Source organism: Delphinapterus leucas, chromosome 1 (assembly GCF_059928025.1).
Source record: "Delphinapterus leucas isolate spDelLeu-1000000601 "Yukka" chromosome 1, BTC_Dleu_Yukka2, whole genome shotgun sequence".
NCBI classification, from domain to species: domain Eukaryota; kingdom Metazoa; phylum Chordata; class Mammalia; order Artiodactyla; family Monodontidae; genus Delphinapterus; species Delphinapterus leucas.
This window is the reverse complement of record NC_143129.1, coordinates 114,505,230-114,515,650: the sequence shown is the minus strand read 5'-3', so window position 1 is coordinate 114,515,650 and position 10,421 is coordinate 114,505,230. Positions and strand designations below refer to the sequence as shown.

General features: G+C 38.6%; 1 pseudogene across 1 annotated transcript in view; it reads right to left on the bottom strand.

Annotated features, from left to right (window-relative positions):
• Nucleotides 1-10,421, bottom strand: part of LOC115801810 (HIG1 domain family member 1A, mitochondrial pseudogene) — a 135,174-nt pseudogene that overhangs the window by 49,657 nt on the left and 75,096 nt on the right. The window lies entirely within an intron of this gene.

The window sequence follows — 10,421 nt, the reverse complement described above, 5'->3', positions numbered from 1 at the left end:
CTGATGGAATAAGACAAAAGACAAAAGCTGTTGGTTACTACATTAACCATCACATGAAGGAAATCTATTTGAATTAAGGAAAAAAAAGTGGTCTCTGACCAGTAGTGCACCCAGATATCTGAAAGACACAAATATAAATCCTTTTTAGAGGGACTCTTTTTAAATTAAGACTTCAAAGATCTTCTGCAAATAAAGGGAAAATGAGCAAATGAAAAGTCAAACATCTCTAAACATAAAGAAAACAAGCCTGGGGGGATTTGAGAAGATGGCGGAAGAGTAAGACATGGAGATCACCTTCCTCTCCACAAATACAACAGAAATACATCTACATGTGGAACAGCTCCTATAGAACACCTACTGAATGCTGGCAGGCCTCAGACCTCCCAAAAGGCAAGAAAACTCCCATGTACCTGGGTAGGGCAAAAGAAAAAAGAACAAACAGAGACAAAAGAATAGGGACGGGACCTGCACCAGTGGGAGGGAGCTGTGAAGGAGGAAGTTTCCACACACTAGGAAGCCCCGTCGCGGGCGGAGACTGCAGATGGCGGAGGGGAAGTGTCTGAGCCGTGGAGGAGAGCATAGCCACAGGGGTGCTGAGGGCAAAGCGGAGAGATTCCCGCACAGAGGATCGGTGCCTACCAGCACTCACCAGCCCGAGAGGCTTGTCTGCTCACACACCGGGGCAGGTGGGGGCTGGGAGCTGAGACTCGGGCTTCGGTCTGATTGCAGGGAGAGGGGTGGGGTTGGCTCCCCGAACACAACCTGAAGGGGGTTAGTGCGCCACAGCTAGCCGGGAGGGAGTCCGGGAAAAGGTCTGGACCTGCCGAAGAGGCAAGAGACTTTTTCTTCCCTCTTTGATTCCTGGTACGCGAGGAGAGGGGCTTAAGAGCGCTGCTTAAAGGAGCTCCAGAGACGGGCGGGAGCTGCGGCTATCAGCACTGACCCCAGAGACGGGCATGAGACGCTAAGGCTGCTGCTGCCGCCACCAAGAAGCCTGTGTGCGAGCACAGGTCACTATCCACACCTCCCTTCCGGGGAGCCTGTGCAGCCCGCCACGTCCAGGGTCCCTTGATCCAGGGACAACTTCCCCAGGAGAACGCACGGTGTGCATCAGGCTGGTGCAACGTCACACTGGCCTCTGTCGCCGTAGGCTCTCCCCTCATCCGTACCCCTCCCTCCCCCCGGCCTGAGTGAGCCAGAGCCCCCGAAACAGCTGCTACTTTAACCCCGTCCTGTCTGAGCGAAGAACGGATGCCCTCAGGTGACCTACACGCAGAGGCTGGGCCAAATCCAGAGCTGAACCCCGGGAGCTGTGAGAACAAAGAAGAGAAAGGGAAATCTCTCCCAGCAGCCTCAGGAGCAGCGGATTAAATCTCCACAATCAACTTGATGTACCCTGCATCCGTGGAATACCTGAATAGACAACGAATCCCAAATTGAGGAGGTGGACTTTAGGAGCAAGATATATTATTTTTCCACTTTTCCCCTTTTTGTGAGTGTGTATGTGTATGCTTCTGTGTGAGATTTTGTCTGTATGGCTTTGCTTTCACCACTTGTCCTAGGGTTCTGTCTGTCCATTTCTTTTTTTTTTAAACTTTTTAAAAATTATTTTCTTAATAATTATTTTATATTTTCTTTCATTCTTTTGCTTTCTTTCTTTCTTCCTTTCTTTCTTTCTTTCCTTCTTTCTTTCTTCTATTTTTTCTCCCTTTTATTCTGAGCCGTGTGAATGAAAGGCTCTTGGTGCTCCAGCCAGGAGTCAGGGCTGTGCCTCTGAGGTGGGAGAGCCAACTTCAGGACACTGGACCACAAGAGACCTCCCAGCTCCACATAATATCAAATGGCAAAAATCTCCCAGAGATCTCCATCTCAACAGCAGGACCCAGCTTCACTCAATGTCCAGCAAGCTACAGTGCTGGACACCATATGCCAAACAACTAGCAAGACAGGAACACAACCACACCCATTAGCAGAGAGGCTGCCTAAAGTCATAATAAGTCCACAGAAACCCCAAAACACAACATCAGATGTGGACCTGCCCACCAGAAAGACAAGATCCAGCCTCATCCACCAGAACACAGGCACTAGTCCCCTCCACCAGGAAGCCTACACAACCCACTGAACCAACTTTGGCCACTAGGGACAGACACCAAAAACAACAGGAACTACGACCCTGCTGCCTACAAAAAGGAGACCCCAAACACAGTAAGATAAGCAAAATGAGAAGACAGAAAAACACACAGCAGATGAAGGAGCAAGATAAAAATGCACCAGACCTAACAAATGAAGAGGAAATAGGCAGTCTACCTGAAAAAGAATTCAGAATAATGATAGTAAAGATGATGCAAAATCTTGGAAATAGAATAGACAAAATGCAAGAAACATTTAACAAGGACCTAGAAGAACTAAAGATGAAACAAGCAATGATGAACAACAAAATAAATGAAATTAAAAATGCTCTAGATGGGATCAATAGCAGAATAACTGAGGCAGAAGAACGGATAAGTGACCTGGAAGATAAAATAGTGGAAATAACTACTGCAGAGCAGAATAAAGAAAAAAGAATAAAAAGAACTGAGGACAGTCTCAGAGACCTCTGGGACAATATTAAATACACCAACATTCGAATTATAGGGGTTCCAGAAGAAGAAGAGAAAAAGAAAGGGACTGAGAAAATATTTGAAGAGATTATAGTTGAAAACTTCCCTAATATGGGAAAGGAAATTGTTAATCAAGTCCAGGAAGCACAGAGAGTCCCATACAGGATAAATACAAGGAGAAACATGCCAAGACACATATTAATCAAACTGTCAAAAATTAAATACAAAGAAAACATATTAAAAGCAGCAAGGGAAAAACAACAAATAACACACAAGGGAATCCCCATAAGGTTAACAGCTGATCTTTCAGCAGAAACTCTGCAAGACAGAAGGGACTGGCTGGACATATTTAAAGTGATGAAGGAGAGAAGCCTACAACCAAGATTACTTTACCCAGCAGGGATATCATTCAGATTTGATGGAGAAATTAAAACCTTTACAGACAAGCAAAAGCTGAGAGAGTTCAGCACCATGAAACCAGCTTTACAACAAATGCTAAAGGAACTTCTCTAGGCAAGAAACACAAGAGAAGGAAAAGACCTACAATAACAAACCCAAAACAATTAAGAAAATGGGAATAGGAACATACATATCGATAATTACCTTAAATGTAAATGGACTAAATGCTCCCACCAAAAGACACAGACTGGCTGAACGGATACAAAAACAAGACCCTTATATATGCTGTCTACAAGAGACCCACTTCAGACCTAGAGACACATACAGACTGAAAGTAAGGGGATGGAAAAAGATATTCCATGCAAATGGAAACCAAAAGAGAGCTGGAGTAGCAATTCTCATATCAGACAAAATAGACTTTAAAATAAAGACTATTAGAAGAGACAATGAAGGACACTACATAATGATCAAGGGATCAATCCAAGAAGATATAACAATTGTAAATATTTATGCACCCAACATAGGAGCACCTCAATACATAAGGCAAATACTAACAGCCATAAAAGGGGAAATCAACAGTAACACATTCATAGCAGGGGACTTTAACATCCCACTTGCACCAATGGACAGATGATCCAAAATGAAAATAAATAAGGAAACACAAACTTTAAATGATACATTAAACAAGACAGATTTAATTGATATTTATAGAACATTCCATCCAAAAACAACAGAATACACATTTTTCTCAAGTGCTCATGGAACATTCTCCAGGATAAATCATATCTTGGGTCACAAATGAAGCCTTGGTAAATTTAAGAAAATTGAAATTGTATCAATTATGTTTTCCGACTACAATGCTATGAGACAAGATATTAAATCAAAAAAACCTAGAAACAAATGACACTGGAGACACAGCAACCCAAAACCTCTGGGATGCAGCAAAAGCAGTTCTAAGAGGGAAGTTTATAGCAATACAATCCTACCTTAAGAAACAGGAAACATCTCGAATAAACAACCTAACCTTGCACGTAAAGCAATCAGAGAAAGAAGAACAAGAAAACCCCAAAGTTAGCAGAAGGAAAGAAATCATAAAGATCAGATCAGAAATAAATGAAAAAGAAATGCAGTAAATGATAGTAAAGATCAATAAAACTAAAAGCTGCTTCTTTGAGAAGATAAACAAAATTGATAAACCATTAGCCAGACTCATCAAGAAAAAAAGGGAGAAGACTCAGATCAATAGAATTAGAAATGAAAAAGGAGAAGTAACAACTGACACTGCAGAAATACAAAAGATCATGAGAGATTACTACAAGCAATTCTATTCCAATAAAATGGACAACCTGGAAGAAATGGACAAATTCTTAGAAAGGCACAACATGCCAAGACGGAATCAGGAAGAAATAGAAAATATGAACAGACCAATCACAGGCACTGAAATTGAAACTGTGATTAAAAATCTTCCAACAAACCAAAGCCCAGGACCAGATGGCTTCCCAGGTGAATTCTATCAAACATTTAGAGAAGAGCTAACACCTATCCTTCTCAAACTCTTCCAAAATATAGCAGAGAGAGGAACACTCCCAAACTCATTCTACGAGGCCACCATCACCTTGATACCAAAACCAGACAAGGATGTCACAAAGAAAGAAAACTACAGGCCAATATCACTGATGAACATAGGTGCAAAACTCCTCAACAAAATACTAGCAAACGTAATCCAACAGCACATTAAAAGGATCATACACCATGATCAAGTGGGGGTTTATTCCAGGAATGCAAGGATTCTTCAATATACGCAAATCAATCAACGTGACACACCATATTAACAAATTGAAGGAGAAAAACCATGTGATCATCTCAATAGATGCAGAGAAAGCTTTTGACAAAATTCAACACCCATTTATGATAAAAACCCTGCAGAAAGTAGGCATAGAGGGAACTTTCCTCAACATAATAAAGGCCATATATGACAAACCCACAGCCAACATCGTCCTCAATGGTGAAACACTGAAAACATTTTCACTAAGATCAGGAACAAGACAAGGTTGCCCACTCTTATTCAACATAGTTTTGGAAGTTTTAGCCACAGCAATCAGAGAAGAAAAGGAAATAAAAGGAATCCAAATCGGAAAAGAAGAAGTAAAGCTGTCACTGTTTGCAGATGACATGATACTATACATAGAGAATCCTAAAGATGCTACCAGAAAACTACTAGAGCGAATCAATGAATTTGGTAAAGTACCAGGATACAAAATTAATGCACAGAAATCTCTGGCATTCCTATACACTAATGATGAAAAATCTGAAAGTGAAATCAAGAAAACACTCCCATTTACCATTACAACAAAAAGAATAAAATATCTAGGAATAAACCTACCTAAGGAGACAAAAGACCGGTATGCAGAAAATTATAAGACACTGATGGAAAAAATTAAAGATGATACAAATAGATGGAGAGCTATACCATGTTCTTGGATTGGAAGAATCAACATTGTGAAAATGACTAAACTATCCAAAGCAATCTACAGATTCAACGCAATCCCTATCAAACTACCACTGGCATTTTTCACAGAACTAGAACAAAAAATTTCACAACTTGTATGGAAACACAAAAGACCCCGAATAGCCAAAGCAATCTTGAGAACAAAAAACGGAACTGGACGGATCAGGCTCCCTGACTTCAGGCTATACTACAAAGCTACAGTAATCAAGACAGTATGGTACTGTCACAAAAACAGAAAGATAGATCAATGGAACAGGATAGAAAACCCAGAGATAAACCCATGCACATATGGTCACCTTATCTTTGATAAAGGTGGCAGGAATGTACAGTGGAGAAAGGACAGCCTCTTCAGTAAGTGGTGCTGTGAAAACTGGACAGGTACGTGTAAAAGTATGAGATTAGATCACTCCCTAACACCATACACAAAAATAAGCTCAAAATGGATTAAAGACCTAAATGTAAGGCCAGAAACTATCAAACTCTTAGAGAAAAACATAGGCAGGACACTCTATGACATAAATCACAGCAAGATCCTTTTTGACCCACTTCCTAGAGAAATGGGAATAAAAAGAAAAATAAACAAATGGGACCTAATGAAACTTCAAGGCTTTTGCATAGCAAAGGAAACCATAAACAAGACCAAAAGACAACCCTCAGAATGGGAGAAAATATTTGCAAATGAAGCAACTGACAAAGGATTAATCTCCAAAATTTATAAGCAGCTCATGCAGCTCAATAACAAAAAAACAAACAACCCAATCCAAAAATGGGCAGAAGACCTAAATAGACATTTCTCCAAAGAAAATACACAGGCTGCCAACAAACACATGAAAGAATGCTCAACATCATTAATCATTAGAGAAATGCAAATCAAAACTACAGTGAGGGCTTCCCTGGTGGCGCAGTGGTTGGGAGTCTGCCTGCCGATGCAGTGGACACGGATTAATGCCCCGGTCTGGGAAGATCCCACATGCCGCGGAGCGGCTGGGCCCGTGAGCTATGGCTGCTGAGCCTGCGCCTCCGGATCCTGTGCTCCGCAATGTGAGAGGCCGCAACAGTGAGAGGCCCGCGTACCACAAACAAACAAACAAACAAACACAAACTACAATGAGATATCATCTCACACCAGTCAGAATGGCCATCATCAAAAAATCTAGAAACAATAAATGCTGGAGAGGGTGTGGAGAAAAGGGAACACTCTTGCACTGCTGGTGGGAATGTGAATTGGTACAGCCACTATGGAGAACAGTATGGAGGTTCCTTAGAAATCTACAAATAGAACTACCATATGACCCAGCAATCCCACTATTGGGCATATACCCTGAGAAAATCATAATTCAAAACGAGTCATGTACCAAAATGTTCATTGCAGCTCTATTTACAATAGCCTGGAGATGGAAACAACCTACATGTCCATCATCGGATGAATGGACAAAGAAGATGTGGCACATATATACAATGGAATTAGTCAGCCATAAAAAGAAAGGAAATTGAGCTGTTTGTAATGAGGTGGATAGACCTAGAGTCTGTCATACAGAGTGAAATAAGTCAGAAAGAGAAAGACAAATACCGTATGCTACCACATATATATGGATTTTAAGGGGAAAAAAATGTCTTGAAGAACCTAGGGGTAAGACAGGAATAAAGACACAGACCTACTAGAGAACGGATTTGAGGATATGGGGAGGGGGAAGGGTAAGCTGTGACAAAGCGCGAGAGAGGCATGGACATATATACACTACCAAACGTAAGGTAGATAGCTAGTGGGAAGCAGCCGCATAGCACAGGGAGATCAGCTCGGTGCTTTGTGACTGCCTGGAGGGGTGGGATAGGGAGGGTGGGAGGGAGGGAGACGCAAGAGGGAAGAGATATGGGAACATATGTATATGTATAACTGATTCACTTTGTTATAAAGCAGAAACTAACACACCATTGTAAAGCAATTATACTCCAATAAAGATGTAAAAAAAAAAAAAAGCAAAGAAAAAAGAAGGGCTAATAAAATTCTAAGGGAGTATCTACAAGGAGATTAAGCTACCAATTCACTGTATTCTTCAATTTAAAGTTTGTGTAACAGTTGGTTAAATCCCGCATAATCTCTACAGGAATTAACTATGACATCTAAGAATGGCTGGACTGTAGCATGAGTGGGTGTGTGAGGTTGTGATGTTTCATAATCTCTGAATCAGTACACCATACCCATAGGTGAAATCTCAACATTTCCTTCTTTATATCTCACGTTACAAAGAATGGCATTTGCTTTTCATTCATTTTATGTAACTCTTTGAAAGGCAGTATATATAAAAAATAATTTGCTATTACCTCAACACTTCCGTGAGGCATCCAGAAAAATATCTTTCAGGAGGAAGGGGCAACAGGAAAAGAATAAAGAAATAAGTTTTAGTAAAGATCATGAAAAGAAACTTGGTTAGAGATTAAGTTTTTGGAATTTTATGACAATATGATTTTATACCTCTGTTGACCATTTCAGTTTCAGATACAAATTAAGAATTGTTTATTGAAAGGTTTTCTGTCACCAAAATTATCAAAAAATGAATAATTGAATTCTGAAAGACCTGTACTTAAGTTTTCATGGCAAAACAGTCATTTGAAAATTCCATTATTCAACCTAAAATTGAAACAAAATAAAAATTCTATTGATTTATAGCAATTAATTATAGCAATCCACATTCTCTTGGATCTTGTACTGTTAAGTACTAGTCTGTAATAGAAACAAAAAGAAACTGTTTTCAAAATAATTTTCTAGGCTGATACTCACTGATTCACCCTTTTGAAAAGTAGTATATGTTGCATATACTTTAAAAACATGGATTCTGGAACTGGATTCATAGGCAGTGCCTATGTTTTACTATTTCTGTACTCTAAAGAGCAGAACACTGAGCAGTATGGAGATTTCTCAAAAAATAAGAAAAACAGAACTACCATATGATCCAGCAATTACACTCCTCGATATTTAACCAAAGAAAAGAAAAACATGAAATAGAAAAGATATATGCATCCTTATGTTCATTGTAGCATTATTTACAAATGCCAAGAAATGGAAGTAACCCAAGTGCCCATCAATAGATGAATGGACAAAGAAGATGTAGTATATATATGTAATGAATTATTACCCATAAAAAAGAATGAAATCTTGCCATTTGTGACAACATGGTTGGATGTAGAGGGTATTATGCTAGGTGAAATAAGTCAGACAGAGAACGACAAATACTGTATGATTTCATTTATATGTGAAATATAAAGAATACAACAAACCAGTGAACATAACAAAAAGGAAACAGGCTCACAGATATAGAGAACTAGTGATTACCAGTGGGAAGAGGGAAGAAGGGTCGGGCAAGATAGGGGTAGGGGACTAAGAGTTACAAACTACTATGCATAAAATAAGCTACAAGGATATACTGTACAACACAGGGAATACAGCCAATATTTTATAAATGTAAATGTAATATAATCTTTAAAAATTGTGAATCACTATGTTGTACACCTGAAACATAATATTGTACAACTATACCTCAATTTTTAAAAAGAATCACATGACTGTTAAATGACAAAGGCAAGGGTCAGGTTTAGATTCATCTGACTCTAAAGCCAGCTTACAATGCTATGTGTACAACTATTTCAAGCTAAGGAATATTGGCAGATTTGTGTTCAATCCAAAACAGAAATCTAATTGAAGCATCTTAAGTTTTCAAGTTATACAAGGCCTTAAACCATTCAGTGCTATTTGAAAACTGAAATACCCAAGAAGTCATCAGAGAAAGTAACAAAAAAAAAAAATTTCCCCTTGACCCATAGCTGTTCCCAACCACTGTGCTTATAATATGACTCTCATCTAAAGAATAGAAATCCTAATTCACTGCCACTCCCACTCTGGTTTCTTTATTCATTTTTGGTTTGTTTTGTTTTTTAAACAAGCCTTTTTCATCTGTTATTTCCTGGTGCTTTTCATTTCAGTTCCTCATCCTTCCACAGAGCGCTTTTCTGTAAATAGATCCCAGAACTGGAAAATATCTAATACTATTTGATGATGATGACAATGAAGGCAAAGAATGATCACTATGATGAGGATGATTACTACACAAACAATCTAAAAGAACTGCTCAATTCAATGAGTATTTAACACCTTAGCTGTCTTAGAAAGTATGATAAATGTTCAGCATAATCCCCATTGCTACTTAACAATGAAAGAACTCTTTAGAATAAGATAAAGAAGCTCATCAAAATATTTTAGTAATTATATATATATATTTTAGTAATATATTTTTGCAAATATTTGGGTCTAGAGTCAAATTTCTGAGTTAAGCAGATAAATAAATACTCTCCTTACATTTCCAATAGGTTTATTGTAACATGTGAAAAAATGGTGCGCAGAGTCTGAATGTTATTCTGTTCCTAACTTTGCATCTCTTGCCTGGAATGAAAAGCTCAACGGTAAATTTGATTAACAATGGATATGATGGCACTGTCATTGCAATTAACCCCAGTGTGCCAGAAGATGAGAAACTCATTCAAAACATAAAGGTAAGTGAAAAATTGATTATCCATTTATATTTATTTCATTGAGTATTTTCAACTCATGTTACCTAGGCACATACACACATTCACATAGTTATAACTTTCCAAAATTGCTTAGACAGTATTCGTCATTTACATAACATGTATCTAAACTGTCAAGATTAATATCTGCTTAGTTTAAATATTATGTAGTATATATTAATAGCATTAGTCATTCTCCAAATGAATTATTAAAAGGCCAAACTACTAATATTTGTCCAACTCATTAAGCTAAAAGAAAGACCTTCGAGCTACTGGAGAATTATTTTCAAATTTTATCTTTATGAAGTTACTTTTATAATGTTTCAATAACTAACCTCCATTTAAGCCCCAGA